Genomic DNA, 20056 nt, shown 5'->3' with positions numbered 1-20056 from the left:
CCCCTTCGTCTTCTCTCGAACCGAAATGAGAGTACATCATTGACGCCACTCTAAAAACGAATCATACAGGTGCGGGCGCCACCGTTGATTGACAATATCAGCGGCGCTATAGGTATATTTTTTTCGCCAATTTTCGATTTTCCTACTATATATATATATGTATTTATTATTATCTTCTCTCCTCCGCGACGACACAGTGTTTGCGACAATAAGAAGTGAGTGTGTATACACGCGTATTGTGTGCCATCCGAAGATATCGAGAAAAATAACAACAATGGCATAACGCCTATGGGTATACGCATCGGATATTTCTGAGGGAAAAAAGAATTCGCCATTGTACACGGCGTAAATTCGTTATGCTTTGAGTTATTGCGTCGTCGTACTAGGCTGGTGCAATATATTATATCTAGATATTATGTTATTATGTGTACGACGAGTGCTGAAAAATCACACATTCGAGTCGGTGAATTTGGTAAAAGATTTTCGTGTGAAGAACAACATGCGTAAATAGCGGTACGCGAGACAAGCCCCAAATCGGTCGTCCCACATTAACACAGTTGTCGATTATGGCCCAATGCTAAACATACATAGATGATGATGGTCCACGGACATAAACGAATTCGGTGACTGTTATGATAGCGAAATGGACGCAACAAATACAATAAATATGTGGTGCATAATAACATAGGTTTGCGTCCAAAATCAGGTTGCCGAAAAAGTATATAGCGTGGTCGATTCACGTGACTTTGACGCGGTGTACGGAAAATGATTGACATCATTTCTATTTAACTGTGCCGGCTATAAAATAAACATGAGTGTATACAGCCGGATAACCCTTAACGTGCGCGACTGTGTTTAAACTTATATATTTTATAATGATGTGAATATCTCTTTTTTCACCTCTCTCTCTCTCTCTCTCACGGCTCTCTTTCCTCTGCGTATGACGCCTAAAACACACCCCTAACGATTCACTCCGGTAATATATAGTATACTGAGCGCTAAGTTGTTTAAAAATAAATTTGTCTTTGCAATGAAAAGCGAGTACGTCAATTTATCATTATAATAATACTTGTGTCACACGCAACATCCTACTGTTTAACGTTATTGTTGTAAACTCGGAAGACGCACGGCTAATAATAGTATCAGTTAAAAGAGTGATTTCGGTTACAAATTATATTTAAAAAAAAAATTATACATACACATAAAACTGGTCAAATTAAAGCTCCATTAAAAACAGTCTAACAACACCTTATATGCAGAAAGTAGCATTGTGGAGTTGTCGCACTGTCCCACGCAAACTTAGACATTAACGAGTTAAAAAGTTAAAAATTAAGGCGCCATTTACTTTTAAGATATTATAACTTATTAAATTAATAAAGAGTTATTTTCAAAATAACGAAATTCACTATCACGTATCAAATAGTACATTGTTTGTATCAACTAATATAATTTTATAAGAACTTAAGTGGTAAGCCATTCACGAAAGATAAAAATAAAAATTGTTTCTTGGAGAAACAAAATGATTATAATTTTTGAGATAAAAATATTTTCTAGCCACTATTTCTACTACTAGGAATATATTAATAATAATATTAATAAATTATTATAATATCAAAATTGAATATTGCTTTTTTTTTTTAACTATTAAGTGTTGCATGCACTCCATGTTATCATTTAATATACAATAATAATAATTATTATTATTATATTATAAATCAAAGTTCAGGACCATGCTGTACATAAATAATGAGAAGGAGCATAAACAATCACTACGGTAAGCTCAGCGAATAACAAAATATTTTATTAAAATAGAAAATGTATTGCAAAAGAAAGTACATTTATATACTTCACGAAAACCAATCGGCGGCACAGTTTGGTACTGTTAAAATGAGTTATTATTATTATTTTCTCGGCTGTATTTTCTCTCTTGCAAAATTTTCCCTTTATTTTTTATTTATTTCAACGCAGATTACTTCTTTTTTTTGTATACATATTCGAATAAATGTAAAAAAAATCCAAATAAAACCCGCCGGAGAAAGGACGAGGAAAAATAAATAAAAATGAAACGTAATTGGAAAACTGTCGTCGAGTATACACACACACACACGCAAAACAACTCTTGGGTACTTGCAGTGTACGTTGCTGGAAATTCGTTCGGTCGCGACAGGTGAAGAGGTGCGGCGCGCACAGCGGGTGAACAGAGAGAAAGAAAAAGAAAAAGAGAGTATGAGAGGGGTGTTTTTTTCTTTTCTTTTTTTTCTCTTATTATTTTGCCCTTTTCCCATTGCTTAAACGGGATTCCTCGGCGGGGTGACAAAGAGGTCGGTGGAAGTTGAGAGATAAGCGGTCGCGGTGGGTAATAGGAAGAAACGCCGTCGTCGCTGAAATTGTTTTTCTCGCCCTCGCTCACCCTCCCCTCTGTGCGCCTCTTCCACCGCCCCCACCCCCTTAACGACGGCCATAAACTCGGCGCTAACCCCCCCTCCTTAACCCCTAGCGAACGTTGCCCTATGTCACACGCGTACCCGTTCCCCGTCTCGCCCCTCTGTTTCTCCCGCCGCCATCTCCTCAGGCCTCGCGCACTCTGCAACGTACCTACTCATAAGACCAAACCGTATCCATTGTCTTCGTCGCCGCTGTCAGGCTGACGAAAGCACCGTGAACCCCTTCAACTTTTCTACCGTCGTCGCCGCCACCTGCGATCGACAACCCGCATCCATTATATTGCCATAAATGAGATATCGATCCTCCGGCACACGCCGTCTTTGCAGTACTCCAAACGTGCTCGTGTACCTGATCCTCACAAATTCTCACACTCTCACACGTTTGTAATACATATATTGTATAATATATTATACCGTCATCAAACAACAGCTTTATAATTATTATTATTATTTCAGTTTTTCTAGGTACCTTCACAAAATAAATGAAATCGGAAACGCCAATGTAAACAAAAACGTGGCGGCCACGTTCTAAAACTGCTATGATCATAATAAATTATACATATATACACAACTATAAAAATAATAATGTATATATATGCCGGTCTAGAACATGGCCACTTCGTTTTTGTGTGATAAGTATCTTCCCCGTGTTAATTTTTATCAGTGTTCGCGGCCATCTATCGACAAGTATTCAAACGAAATAAACAAATTCCAACGAATATATTTTTTTTCCATTTTTTAGGAAACCGGATGCTGTCGACCGTGTAGCCCATCGGATATAACCTCAAATAGGCCTCGACGTTATTGTGTTCAATTTCCGCACATATCAAAGCGGAGATTGTCCGTATTAACAAAGAGGAGTGTTAGTACGCCATTAAATACAAAATATAATATAGCTATTAAAGATCGAATCAATAATAAAAAAAACATAAATAAGCTTGAATTACATTTGACTGATTGATTATTCAAGTTATTAATTCATATATTCTCATTGTAAACGTAATTAATCAATACATTAAGTTTAAATTGTAACAAAATATAATTTTATGGTTACCTTCTCACTTTTACAGTCTACTCGTGCGTGTAAGCTTTTTATTGTATTCAAACAGCAGTAGTAATTATTAAATATTGAAATAAAATATAACGGTAATTTAGCAGTATAATATTAATTTAAATAAATTAATTGATGTACCATATTTTAGTTTGAAAAATCATAGTATAAAAATACAATAATTTAATACAAAACTAAATAAAAATAAATAATTTAATGGAGCCCAATAAGTATATTAAGCTTACAATAATAAGTTCATAAAGTTTGCAGTTAAATCGCATAAATAACAATCCACACTAATGTATTTTTATTTTAGTTTTAAGTACTTTTTTATTTTATTTCTGTGGTACATCGAAGCGCCAGTCATTAATCTATTTAGTTTCCCCAATGTTAAACACGTTAAACGCGATAGGTACGATACACTACACCTAACCCTTTTAATTTGTAAACAATGTATCGGATTTAGAATTCCCCTTTACAACATTACAGAGGGACGCTTTGGCGCGGGTGTTGAGTGCTTTTACACCTGTTTGATTGCTACCGGTGTTCATTATTCATTAAAACATTTAATAACGACACTCGAGTGCACGCAATTTAGCTAAACATCATAATAACCGTTTAAAAAACGCAAGACGGCATTAATAAGATGTGCTTTAGTCTTGAGAATATTAATGTGACCTAAACTGTAGTTTGTTCCTATTCATATCCACCGCGAAACGCTCACTTTTGAGTCACAACTCGTATTTATTTCCACTGCGCGTGTATTTTGGAAATTTCAGGTAAATTCGACTTAAGATGAGAAGTTGGCTTGTTTTTTGTTTTACTAAAATTACAAAAAAAAATTATTGTATGACTATTGATTAGTCAGGTTAGGACAATAAAATATTCAATAAATGTAGAGCCATTTTTGACGTGTACTTGTTGAATATTTCAAATATAATATAACATATTAAAATGTATTTTTGGGGCAAGTGCATAATACATTTCGGTTTTCCGAGAGGCAATTAATCAAATACAAATTTAACCGCTACCAGTCAACAGTTGAACGCAAATTAGTTGGCATTAACGCATAAATCAAATAGGCGCATAATGTATATTTCGTCAAATTTAATCGTGTAAACTTTTTGACGTGACTTTTATGGCTCCATGCTCGCGTAATAATTGATTTTGTGTTCCCTTTGAAAGGCGAAAACCCTCGTGTACGTAGCTTGAGAAATTATTAATTGGTTGCGTTCAAGTTTTATACGTACACTTTCAGCGGAATCCGCACAAAACCGTCAACAAAAACATTAAACGATAATATAATCTACGGAATCGAGGCTTGAAAAAAGTCATAGTATAATACATATATTTTGATATTTACCTGTTTTTACCATTTTGATGATATCAGCAGATATCAATCGCTGACGGGTCATGTCACTTATTTTTTTTTTTTAATTCATGTCCAAAACAAACTAACTTCCGTCGCAATTCGATTTACTACACCAGTAGGTATATGCGTGCGCTAGTCATGTCAACTATATATACTACCGATGACATTATTAATGCGTTTATCGGTTTTATTTTGACGCAGGGGCTATAATTCCATTCTCATTGACTGCATTGTTATTATAAATATTTTTTGTACAAGGACTAGCGGCTTATGTTGTTCGACAAAAAAATATAAATAAGAACTAATAAATACTAAAGATCAACAAGATACAACTGATTTTCATAAATTTATAATAAAAAAATCCTATTAAGCTTATGAGTAAACGGGTTATGTTCATTATTTATTTTCGAATGTCTATTTCAACCATTGAAGAAAAACTGTGCAATAAAAACAGATACATAGAAAAATGTTTTATTGGCAAAATGTACGATCAAATAAAACTCATTTTTGCAAAAAATAGTCACTTGTAACTTTTTATTATTCTCAACACTTCAAAAATGTACATCGTTTCATTTAGGTATTTCTTTATCAACTATTATTTATAATTAACTTACTTTTAATGAAAGTACTTTTACGTGTAACCATTTAGAAACATTACACTTTTTTCATCATCAAAAACAAATTATCAATAAAGTAAAAAAATCAATAAAATATATAAGTCAACATTCAAGTTTTAAAAGTTGATATGAAAATAATTAATTTATAAGGGTATTAAAACAATAGAATTTTGAGAAAAATTAAGATCATATTGTATAAAAACACTGCAAAAATATTATTTAATTACTAATTAACCGTATTATATATTACCTAAGTGGATCATTTAAAAAAAAATCACATTGTATATGTATTACTTGTTTTATAATAAACCACATACCGTTTAATTTTTAAAAATTATTTTGTCACTCAGCTAATGTCTCAAATGTCATGGCTTTTTTATCTCAGTTTAATTCGTTCTTTTTTGTCTTACTTACAAAAAGACATAATTTTCAAACAAATACAAAATACTCGGTTAATTAATAATTTAATATATTTTTTTTATAGTGTTTTTTTCACCCCCCTCTCAAACTAATTATTTTTGTATCGACTTTTGAAACAAAAACGAATTACCATTCAGGTACTGTGTATTAGGTAAAGGCTGTACAAGGTTGTCGCTTGTCCCAACTGTTCACACCCTATTCGCGTACGTTATGATGAAGAAGGCCCCGGCTAACACAAGCGGGCAACCCACAAAGTATGTATATACACATTATTCGCACGTGTTATACATATACACTAGTAATAATGATAATAATATATGTTATTTGCGAAAGGGGACGACCCGGAGACGACCCGACGACCCTGCTGAGTGTTCGAAAAACAGTAGTCTGCCGGTCGCATGTATAGGTAGGTGTTTATTACCTCCGGACTTTGGCGTCCGGACATTGCCGGTTCGCTCTATTGTCGGCGAACACTGTGCGAAATGAGATCGTCTAAATGCATGAAGTTACCTCTGCGCGTCGACCCTTTTTACCTATATACATGAATACAACTTGCCTCCCCTCGCCCGTTATGACTGCAGTGCTCTGCAAAACGCCCACCCCTCCTTCGCACCGCCCTGTCACGTTTGTAGCCAACAACACCGCGTAGATACTTTATTGTTTATCTATACTGTACATCGGCCTTCTACACCATTCTGTATTGTATAGATACACATATTATATATATATATATATATTGTTTTTTGTGTGTGTGGAGTCGTTCATCGTTTTGAGCTTGATGCGGCTGAAATTCTAGAAGACATTCTCCGTTCAACGCAAATTACTCCCTCATGGCTATTTCTGGCCGAGACCCTTTTTTTTCTTTCCTTTTGCTTTTTCTCCGTCTCGGGAAATCGACGAACAGAAATTATTTGAACGGAAACGCAGAGATTTTTTTTTATACGGTTTACTTTTATCCATCTAAATAGTATGGTCAGCTACTGTACAAAACACAAAAATAGTTTTGGTGAGAATAGTAATAAAAGACTAACACTACTGCATCAATTATTAAATATTGGTACTAGTTCCAGTAAGTGTATAATATTAATACAAAGTCGACACTGTGCTGCAATCTACTGGTTAATCGTTCAGATGTTATATTTCTTCAACTATACTCATTAGTCATTACACACCTATTATTCCAGCATCATATTAAAACCTTATTTTTTTAATATTTTATGTTAAGCTTGTGTTTTTCAATTGAATTGTTCAGAATATCTATTATATGACTCATGAGGTAGAGCCTACATTGATTTCTATGTCATTTTAGTTTGTTTTCTAGAAAATAAATAATTAGTTTACCTACTAGTTTCAAATCTCTCTTAGGAGAGAGAGGTTTGAAGAAAATTTTAATTAATTTAATAATAGACCTTTATTGTACAAAACAACGTTTATTGTTTTATCATAAATAACATAAAACATATTTTTTATAGAACACTTAAGTAACCAACAATCGTTTTTACTGTGAACCATTAGTCCATTAGTTCATTTTGGTTTTTCTTTTAAAAATGAAAAAAGCAGTTTTCTTACATCTCTAACTAGTTTTTTTTAATGATGAAAATCAATATTTTACATAGTATGTACATGAACAAAATAGTAGTTATTAATAAATGATTATACTAAACGGAGCCGAATAGTTTAAAACAAGAGTCTGGAAGAAGTACCGGGCAAATAAAAAATAAATCTCTAAGACTAAACGTTTTTTAGAATCGGACAAGCATTTTACACATTTAGTACATTTTTTCAACGAACTGTTCTCTTTAGAGCAAATATATTTCGTTTGTTCCGTATTTATGTTTCAGTAAACAATTTTTAATTCTACGGAAAAATGTTAATTTTGCCCAGAGCTTTTTCCGGACCCTTGGTCTAAAGTTGAATACATTATACACATACTTGAAACGGCCGAAAAGCATATAATTGAAAATAGGAGCTTGTGGTATCTAATCGTAATTTAAAAAATAAAAATAAACAGCTTAAAGCGATGAAAGGGTTGGTAGTTTAAGGGTTGATATCGGCCGGCAAAACAGTGCGTCGGTGGTGTAACTGCGGAGATTAGCAATTCTTGAGGGTACGGCCATTCCAAACCGCAGCTAAACACAGTTAACTATATGTATGTATATTATAAACCCAGCAGCAATAGCAATGGGAGTAACACGAACGACGGCGGCTTAAAGCGGTACATCAGACCGTTGGTTGATGCTCGTCTACCCGCCGCTGCCGCATAGTTTCTACATGCATATAGATTGCTTATTTTCCAGCCAAAGTTCACCCCGGCGCGACCGTGTGGAAGTGGACCGCGTTAGGAAAGTGGCGAAAGACGATGCACGTGTAAAAACGACCAACAATAACATTCAAACACGATCACGTGTCGCACAGAATGTGTGTGTGACGGTTAAGCTACAAAGTTTCTCAAAACAACCAATCGTACATGTGAAGCTAAAACAAAGCGTGAACGACGATCGACACAACATCCCTGACGATTCCATACATATTGAGTTCTCGCTAAATTCCAGAAGAAATTATTTAGTCGTGTCAAATCATAAATAAATTTGTCATTGTCGTTAGGAAACCAAATTCGACGGTTATGTTAAATGAATCGCTTTTTGTTAAAAGGGCATATGTTACATTTTTTGTTAAAATCGTTTTATTTTGGTTTTCTGTTCTTTGTGTATAGTTCCATCATGTGTGTTAAAACGGCACATATGCTAATGATTATAGCAGAGATATAACATTTTTAGTTTTTAAATTTTTGTTAAAAGGGCACTCGTGTCCTTTTTAACAAAAATATTCATTAATGTACATACTATTGATTTTTATCATTACCCGAAAGTTCACATGTTTTAAGCGATTCAAATATGGTATGCGTTTATGATTAGGGGAGTTTAATAACACACATATATACTACTATAAGAAATATATAATAGTTGAAAATAAAATATAATTATCCTTGTTTTTGTCGAATGAATAAATGATCATCCGGTAGGTCGTAAATTCCCATGAGCTCAACAGACTAAACAAAAATGGTTGAATGCATTCTATCTACGCTTTCCGTCCTATCCGCGCATCGGTCCTATTTGTATGTATGTGCTTGGTCCGTGTGGTTGAATATTTTACTTTGAAGTTTGAATATATTTTCTATTGCGGATTGACGGTAACCGAGAGGGGGGGGGATCAACAGGTATAGGTTTTGAACGAGGGAGTATATGACGCGCATTACTATGCATAAAACAACGTGACGACGTGATACCCGCCACGTACGACGGTAAAGTAGATAAAAGATTTTGAAGCGACGTTGGCAGCTTAGGTGTGTCACGTCTCAACGGCGGCGCAGACGAAGGGACACGCGTATGACGCGAGACAAACATATTTTACAAGTAAGTCTGGCGAATTTTTTTTTTAATAAAGAGAAAAAGTTTATATCTATTTCATCCCTTTTTTTTTTTTTTAACTGTCGGGGAAAAAAATCTGGCTGCAAGGACGATAAAAATAAAAGTAAACCGACGTACACTACCTATATAATATAAACCTGACGGCTTTACGGAACAATGAGAACAATATAATATTATGCAAACACATAGCCCGCGAATAGGGTCGGGGAGACGGCGGTGGTAACTGGTCGCGGTGTGATAACACTGACGGCAAAATCATGTGCACCACGACCGTAGAGAATATGCAGCACCACCACCACCAAAAGCTGTGGGACAGAGGGGGTGGCAAACCCCCGGGGACAACAGCCGCTGCGCCGGCGATACCATCAAACATCCGGGAATTCGATTCTCTATAATATGCAAAAGTCGGTTGTTGTTTATACTCTGCGCTGGCGAACACATAACGGGAAAGAACGACCGCGAGAGATGGATGGACGCGTATATATATATTATATTTTATTGTATTGCAAAGAGCAAAAGAGAAAGGCAGATACGGAAAGCGCGAGATCTAAAGGGGAGATTTTTTTTCCGCCGTCACATGGGGATCTATGGCACAGATAAGCTCTCTCCGCGCTGGTGAAAACTCAGAAACAGAAGTAGAAGCTGGGCGGGGGAGAGAAAGAGGTAACCGTATATTTACCAGTGATAACTAGCGTGTCCGCTACGCACTATTTGCGTCGTTAACTGTGATAAAATATCGTTGGGGGGGGGGAGGGAAGGAAGATTATAAGAAAAACGCACTCGTATGTAAATATGTTAAACAGATTATCATAATAGTATATTAATCGTGGCCACTGGATTGTTCGACTGTGAAAAGGGTTTATGTGGAAAATAAAACAAAACGGCGACAGTATCTAAACGTCTAATGTGATGTTTATAATAAAAAGTTGGTTAAAAAAAACTTACTGTAGAACTTTGAAAAAAATCATCAAACGGTCGAAATTGTAGTTTTAAAAATCGACCGTCCCAAAGGGTTGTAGTATATTATTAACTTTGTATTGGTGTACGTGCATATTTGCATTTAAACATTTTGTAGTTAAACTGTGGTCCTATCAACATAAATTTTACATTTTATTAATTTTGCGGTATTAACGATTTCGACAAGCATGAACTTTATTCGTCGGTTGTTAATGGCTTTTGTTTACCAACTTTATTCCGAAATGTTTTTGATAAATCATCTATGCAAAATAATCTTAAATTATTAGAATTCAGTTGACCGTTTCAATAAAACAAATTATTTTATTTCAACTATATGATATTATTTTCCTATTCAATCATGTGCGATACTCTAAATATTATTCATAAACATTTACACAACAATGAAATAGAATTTGTACACCGCAGCATTTTTATTTGATTATTATTATTAGACTACCGTCTACCATTTATACTTCATATTTTATAACCATTTATGTAGCATTTATGTTTGAAAACTATACTGTGTCACTTTAGAAACCTGTCTGTCGGCCAGTTTGCTTTAATTGAATGTTTTTTTTCTCTATAGAGTACCTTAAATATAAGGTTAGAACTTTCCACACAATAAGTGTTGAAATTCCGACTACATATTGGTGGACATGATTTATGAAGTGTTTTACAGCTTACAGGTACATAATAATGTAAAAGGTGTATAATATTGATATCAAAAACCTTTATTTTCTTGATCTTTATATAGTTATTTGATCATAATAGAAATTAAATGTACCCCTTAAAAAATATCGGTAAACATAAACGCACGTGTATTTAATTCTATAACAATATAATATCGGATAAAGATATTAATATTATAAAAGGAGCGGACGCTCGCGTCAATTGGTTTTAAACGCGGTTATAAACGAAGTTGTATTATTTTTCTGCACGGAAAAAAAAATACAAGGATAATCCGGTATTGTGCGTTTACCAGCGTATTAGAAAACAGTAATTTCAAACCAAATATATATAATATTATATTAGGGGGGGGGGGACCACACGTGTTAAACGCGTACAATGTGTACACACTGTACATTGTAATATCACATTGGCACACCGCGGAGAAGAGAGAAAAAAAGGGATAGACAATATTTTTACGCATGTTGTATGCGGAAACGGTACGGTTAGAAAAAAGAGGTCATATTATTATTACTATACCTCTACTCTGCAGCGCAATAGTGTACGGCCGACAATAATAATATGAATGAACGGGGTGGTATTTATCAACGTCACCGGCAGAGCAAGCGGTGTGTGTGTGTGTGTGCGTGAGCCCGTCAAACGGACCCTTCGGGTTATGGTGTACAGTATAATGTGTATGTGTGTGTGTATTTGTGTATGTGTGTGTTAGTATAGGGACGAGTGGTCTTATCTGTTTGCTGCAGCAGCGTCGGCAGCTGACGAAGGAGGGCGGCGACCGATTTTCATGTGTATTCCCCAGGCACCGATCGCGCACGAGCTTTGTGTATTTATGATTGCCGTTATGTGTGTGTATGTGTGTGTACACTGTATATACACAGTGCGATGTAATATTGTGTATGATTTCGTAAACGTTTGGCTTTCGAAAGTCGTATACACGGTAAGGGCGAAAATTGTGGCCTTGTCGTTCTGGATCCGCAAGTAGTCGTTATGGAGGAGCTATTTCGTAGAGCTATCGCCAGAGCTAAATGGGAAAATGCAATTGAATAATCTAATCTAGGGCCAAGGCTTGAAACACAGCTGTTATAGAACTTACTGGAAAAAGTTACCTGTTCATAGTTAGGACTCAGGTACTCAGAACGCGTTAGCTCGGAACAAAAGAGTGCCGTTGTCAACATTTTTAAGAATTTTTATACATTTTTCTCACACAAAAATACCTTGTAAATTCTTAACTCGAAAATTGTGTACTTCATAATATGTTATTAAATTAACTTTAAATTTATTTTTCGATATTGTAATTTTGACTTTACAGCCAAAGAGTTATTTTATTTTAACTAAAGAAGAGTAAAAGTTAATTATTGATTTTGTTTTTAATGACATAACATGTAACTAATTATTTACTAATACCTATTGTCTTCCGTAACTAGCTTTCAAAAAAGGTTTCAATTTTAAAAGATGCAGTTAAATACTAAATATAATTAGTTCCAATTATGTTTTGTCGAGAAATCTAAAAAGTACAACACTTGTTTGAGGGCTTAAAATATGTCATGTATAATTATTAAATTTATAATACTTAGAAAATAACACTGAAACATATTGTGTTATCAAGATTCCCTGCCATAGTATAAAACAAAAATATGTTGACAATATTATTACAAATAGTTATACGATTTTTCAATTAAACATTATTTTAACATTATAAAAAATGTGACTATTGTGTTATTTTAACATCTATTTAGGTATGATTTTTTCTTGGGGTTACTTTTTATAGTATATCTGTAATATATTACTTGTCTGGAAAAAAACCTTCATACGTCTTATACAATTTTACTAATCCTATCCCTAATACAAATTTATATTGCCGCTTTGAGTTTTCAAGCTAAAATGGTTGAAGCTTTACAGTCATCGCTTCAGTGCGTTGAGGATTTTTTTGCGGTACAATCATCGGACGAGAACAGATGTTGTATGTAATGAGAACGAAAAGGCGTTTAACGTAAAAAGGCGGAAAATGAGAAAATACCAAACCGTCGTTGCCGCCAAATAGGGTGAAAAATACCAACAAAAAAAAGCTCTCCCCAACGAATCCAGCAGAGGGATTATTTCGTCTAGGGAGATGTAACGTCATTTTTTACAGGCTTGACCCCGACCTGTCACGCGCTGGAGCTTAAACTGTATCCATTACGCGTCACGTCGTCGACAGCCTACAAATTTTCACACGAAAAAAAAAAACAAACATGGCAATTTTGCGATTCTATTACGTTTCCCTAAAGGTTTTTTCCAAAAAAAAAAATGTATTTTTTTTTAAACTCTGAAATGAGCTGTTCGCACACTTAATCTCACTAAAAACATATTATCATGTAAGTCCTTTAGATGTAGGTATAATAAAAAAAATTAAACTTGAATCACAATAGAACAGGAGCGTTTTTTTCGAAGACAAAAATATTTGTTCACTTAAAATACAACTGTTACACACTCAGCATTTGTTTTAGAAAATAATTTAGTATAAATAAAGACATAAGATACTAAAATATAATGGTTCTTTTTTCAGATTTTAAGAACTTCTTTAAGTGGCATGAGTTTTTAACATAACTTCTTAAACATTTTATCTATACTAAAACTTAGCTTAAAAACCCCTCAATATTATAAACTCTTTTAACAATTTCATAGGTAAAATTAACTTACTGAGTTCCTAATGTTGACAGTTTTTGTAAACATAAAGAGATGCTGTCGAAAAAAATTAGTTGAATGATTAGAAAATTCTCTTTACAACAGACAAAAAAAAACAATAACAATTCGATAACTGCTTATCTAAAAATCAAATCTAAAACGAGCTGGGTTATATTAATAATTTTGTAGTAATCATTATTGTATGGTCATTTGTTTTATAAAGGTCAATCGACCAACTTTCATCTTTGCTAAACACTGTTTGTTAAACAACCGTTTTATACAACATGTATTCAGAGTTGTGCATCATTCGAATAAAACGTTAATATCTAAATTATCTTCTAGATAACACATTATTCAAGTAAATGTTATTCGAATAACTTTTAAAAATATTTTTTAAATAGTTTGTAAGTGCATTTTTCAAGTATTTATATTATAAAATATTATTTTGTATACATCTAACATATACTAAATTTAGATTAGAAAATATATAAAATCAGTATAATATATAAAAAGACAACTATTTTATTCAAATAAATTATAGAAAAAATTATTCGAATAAGACTTTGTACAACTCTACTTATAATATGAAAGAGCATCACGTTTGAAATTATCTTTTGCCTTTTGGTAATATTTTATTATACTTTTTCCAATGTCTTTTCGAAGATAATTTGCAGTGACACATTTTTTCATATTATTTTCTTCGCAATCACCATCTCGGGTTCAACTAACTATTGCGTTCGATATAATAATATATAAATGCACACGCCGATACTTAATTCTTACGTCTGTGTGTATGCTATAATATTCTATGTATAAAGTATTTAGGTACGGTGCGGAGATATTATACACTTTGACGGGATCGAGTAAAAGTTTTCGATAACGTTATCCCAGCCGTAAATAACCCTGTTATTGCACAACATGTCATAAAGATAACATTTTCTGATGGCAAAAGGGACGACCACTACAGTCGGATAGTTGGAACGACGTCGACGGTGGCGATCGTTTGAGATTCAACCAAATTACCCTCTGGGTTGTCCTCCCGGGTATATAACTTAAACTGTATCAAAAGACCATCGACTTGTAGCACACAAATAATAACAATCGCTTTTGTGCAATAACGATCAATGCACGTGTACTGGTGTGTGCCGACCACGATTGTATTGTCCACGTGACATTTAATGTTAATTTTCTGGAAAAAACTTAACCGTCGAACCACGTTTACTTTGATTAGTACATCTCAACATTTTTACCTGATGATGGTCGACAATTCACTACACTAAAGTTGTTAAAACTTCCAAATCCTATATGAACATAATAATAAAATACATAATACCAAACATAATCGATCAAAAATTATGATTGCGGTACATTGAAATTCTCTTTAACCTCTTTCTTTCTATTAACGACATTATTATTATTATTTTAACTTAGAAAAAAAATTAAAACTTTTTTCAAGCTTCTCGCAATAATTTTTAACATTCTCGCGAGGTTATGTAAGTGAAGACGTTTGTAAGTGAAGTTTTTTAATGTTTTTTAAGAAAACGGTTTCGGTAATCTTTTCATCATTTCAAACGTATGTTTGTGCACAGCAGTTTTAACCGTTGAAAAGTTTCTTTTTTTTTTCAAACTACCTTAATAGACTTTATCTTATTACAGAAGCGTGTACAAGTAGAAAAAATGTAAATAAAATCGTTAAACCTGCGTAATTCACGGAGTTGTAGTATATTTCCAGTAAATAGGTAACTGTATTGCTGCAATATTGAGTTCTTTAAAATCACTGCTGAAAAGCACACGGGTAGAGTGTATACCTAAACAAACAACATAGTAACCCCTTTTTATAAACTTCGGGACGCGTATAGGAAACAACATAGCTCGACAAGAGAAGCCAAATGCGGTACTGTTGTAAAGAAGAAACATTACAAGTTGATAAATGTGTTTGTCAAGCGAGCTACGCAAAAAAAAAGCTCTTTAGCGGTGGCAGATTTCCCTTTGGTTTTACTCGACTTTGACGACGTTAAGGTAAAAAAAAACCAGTATAATGAAATGCCATTCCTTTGCCGTCCTTTAAAAAGAGTATTTATCTTTCAATGTTTTACGGCTCGGTTTTCCAGTTCAGCTGCTTTTTCACTGCATCTGCAGCAGCCAGAATCTAATTAAAGTTTCATGCTTGTTTATTTCAGTTCTGCATCAGTCATACTAAAAGCCACGAGGGCTGTACTGGCAAGTTATTTGATTTGATTTTTCGTACAAATGCAACGTAGGTAAATTTTTTTTTTAACCAAATTTTGTAATATTCCTGACAAAAATTAACATTTATTCCTGATTATCAAATTAGAAATTGCATACACAACGCGCCTTAATGAGCGTTATATGAAATATATAATGTAGACTGTAGAGGTCCATTTGAAGATATTTGTTCGATAATTTGAACAAAATAAGTCAATATTAACTATAAAAAAAATATTTTTACCCGTTTTTTAAACTCTTTGAAGCGATATTTAAGTAATATTTATATTTATAAGATAAATAAGACGTAGAGCGCTGTACAATTTTAACCGAAAATAGATTAAACACGTGTAACTTCAAATCTACTCTTTCTCGATTTGTAACAATACGTCTTTTAGGTATTTAAATTTGTATATAAATTAATTAGTTCCGAAATATAAGACTATGGCAATTTTGATATTAGCTGAATAGTCAATTATAAACACGTCTATGTAAATTCAGATAACTCAAAGTAACTTTAGGTAAATGCATCCAACAAAATAAATGGACACCGTGTATACCAATTTTGAAAACTTCAACTTAGGCTGTAATTTATTCATAGGCGTTTATGGTAATCTTTGAATAAATGTATTTAAATGAGGGGCGTAACCTTTGATCAACGTTTGAGCGTGGGTTGAAAGAAAAAACCTTCATAATATATATATAAATCGGAGATCAAACGTCTATAAATAATTTCCTCAAACACCTTTTGCTAGTAAATGTATACATTTACCATTTACTGTAGTATACTACAGTATTACCACTACTAGAACCGCCAACCACCCTTCATGTCCACCCTTGTATACACCATTTACAGTGCTACAGTTGTACGGTTTCCGCTCTTGTGAGGGTTAAAGTACAAACATATGAGTTTATTGTACTTACCAGACACGTGTACACGAGTATTTAAATATTACCTATACAGTTCCGACTTTCGTTTAACATGGTATACATTTTTTTCAAACAGGCACTCGGTGAAACCTATCACGTTTATAGTATAATGCGCCATTAAAAAGCTATCATCACACTTTATTTAAATGCAAATTACAATATTTAAAGCCTGCCACCAAAAGGGATTAAAGGTAGCTTTGAAAGGTTTCGGATCAAAGGTCACGCGTTAGAACCAAAATGTCGATCAGTCAACATTCACTTCAGTGCTCACCTCCAGCCGTAAATAATTACAATTTTTATTATACCTTTGTTCTTTACTTGTTTTTATATTTATACAATCATATAGCTCCGTCAAAAATTGCGCAGTGCGTTCTATATTTTAAGCTTTGTTTTATAAATTATAACTTGTAGTCTACTTGCGAGCTTAGCCTTTTAGGAAAAATAAGTATCGGAGAATACATCTCTACATCAAATAGGCACAATTTAAGACACTTCACACAATTAAAAAAAAACACAGAAATTTAAAAACCAGTGAAACGTTCAAATAATACAAGTATTAGGTAAAGCTATGGTTTTCTTATCTTTAAAAGTGACAGTCACTAAAATATATTTTACAAGATAAATACTTAATATAATAGTTGACAGAGAATTTTAAATAGATGTAGGTACCATATCTTTGAACATACATAACATATTATATACATAATTAAAAAAAAAAAAAAATTAATTAAAACGATTAGATTAAATGGTTTAAAAAATTACTATAAATATTTTTTTTTAACACGTGTTTGGGAGAATTATACATTTTGTAACGTCATTAAATAATGTTAGGTTAATAGGCGTATTTCAGTGAGAACTCGAATAGTCACTGTTAGGACTTAGGTCGATGTAAAATATTTGAGTACAATGTAAATTTACCTTTTTTAGGATTTTCGAAGGTTCAATGAACAGAAAACCAGCCTTAACAGCCAAAAATCAAAACCAAATGTCACTGCAACACTATGGCGTTATGAAAGTCTTCACCTTTTTCTCTCAATAACAATATAACGGTTGCCACGTGTTAACAATACACATTATTATACATGATAAACTCAGGTAACGTGTTATTTGTATAGGTTTATAATAAAATAAAATATGAAGCTATAATGGAATTTTAAGGTAAGGCGACTGTTACCTTCTGATAGGTATACGTTTTCTAGAAGGTCGTATAAATTCCTCTATAGCCCGCATATTGCGACTAGAAAGTAATAGGTAACTTTTGTAGAATACAAAAAATGTTTAATACGTTTTCTGTTCTTTATAAATCAGTTACTTTTGGGGGGGGGGGGTCTTATTTTCTGAACAGTCGCGCTGACTAGACAGTTTTTTTTTTTTAACGAACTTTTCAAAATTATCTTCCGGCTTTCTGACATACTTTTTCATTTCTACCCTCCCTCCATGATGTTCTAACCGCATACGATTTCTGATCGATCGGTGTGCTATCCGAGTAAGCCCCAGCTTACAATGACAATGGCGCTTAGACGGACATTGCCAAAAACATACATACAAAAACAGCGGATGTGCCTTTGGATACACATACATAATATGATACATGATCACTGCGTACTGTACATTGGCGCTAACACACTGTTGTTAATTGCCGTAGCTTTTAGGGGGAGGGGGTGTCGATGTAAGCGCGTGCGATCCTACCACACTAGTAGATCACTAATATATATAGGATTCGTCGCGCCGTTCAACTTAGGTGTTCGGCGGGAACGGCGGGAGGTTAATTTGAACGCGTGTTACCGCGGTTAGATTTTGGTCCTATATGGGGCGGACGATGGGGATCGCATTGACCGTGAAATAAACATGTGATGTCGTGTGCCGTCGATTAAACGCCCGTTTATTATATATATACTATATTGTACCATGGGCCGACAGTATAACAAATTTTTTAAACGTATTTACTCCTCGGGGAACGGAAAGAATAAAAAAAAAAAAGGAGTTTAGCCGCCGGATAGAGCGAGGAGCGCATAATATGTAACAACAGAAGAGGAGGACCCTTTTTACTTTTTTTTTTTTTTTTGGTCGCCACAATTTTGGCACCGGTGCACACGGTGTATATAGGAGCTGTGCGGTGGTTCCCTGAGGATCTATACACGCGACCGATGATAAATCGCCACAGAGGAGAATGCAGGCGGATGTTTGGGCGCGTGTGCCGCGGCGACTACGGGACCTCTTCCTCTGCTCGCCAGCCACCGAATAAGGGATGAACCCTAGACCCTACATATACGATACTGTATACAGCAGCGGGTCTACACGAATATTCGTCCATGTCCTCTTCTGACCCCGCAATATACATGTTAATATTTTACATATTATGAATAATATACCACAACCAAGTACCAAGCGGTGGCACGCGTTTTCTTAGTTAATAAAGTGTCAAATCACACGGTCAATCTACGATTTCCACACCAAATTGTATAATACAATTAGTAAGCAATTTTTTTTTTACAACGAGTATTAGTGGAGAACTCACCCATTGATGGTACTCCGTAAAAGTCTTTTAAAAATAAATACATTAATTAAAAAATACAACGCCAGATGAGACGTAAACGTAAAACGCAAAACATAAATAAAGGAAATATCACATTTTTAATCGTGTTATAATCAAAAAAATGTCGAAGAAACCTACTTCAAAATTCTAGGCCACTTTTACAGAAAAAATATATTGTGTCTAAATCGATTTTTGTAAATTTGGCAATAACCCATTTTGGATTATAACCATACTTACGTTAAATAGTATCTTTCATAAAGTAGGTATGTTGGTGGCAGTATTTTAAATCTTGTAGATTTAACATCACTTCAAAAATTTGTTTGATCTGTCAGACAACTTTTTATACAAAAGTGTGTTTATAATATCAATAGGTAATTACATTTTCTTCGAAATTAAGTCGTAATTGTAAATTATGGGGTAAATGTAAACTTAAATTTTAGGATTTTAATTATACAATCAATTTATATTAACGAAAAACTTCGTCAAAATTAAATGTACTGAATTAAATCAGTAATGACCCCAGAATGACCGGAAGTAATATTTACCTATATGGATAAATACATATATATTGTAATTTGTATGAATCGAGCTTAAGAGATTATATCAATATAATATTATTAAAATATAATTTAAATCGATAGTTTCTGGGTAAATCATATATATATATATATATATATATATAATTATAATATGTATACTATCAACAATTGAAACCGAAATTACC

Source organism: Adelges cooleyi, unplaced genomic scaffold, assembly GCF_023614345.1.
Source record: "Adelges cooleyi isolate 19-005CV unplaced genomic scaffold, UGA_ACOO_1.1 ACOO_flye_CR_arks_rails_tigmint_CR_PRNA_9, whole genome shotgun sequence".
In the NCBI taxonomy this organism is placed as follows: Eukaryota; Metazoa; Arthropoda; class Insecta; order Hemiptera; family Adelgidae; genus Adelges; species Adelges cooleyi.
This window is presented reverse-complemented; position numbering follows the sequence as displayed.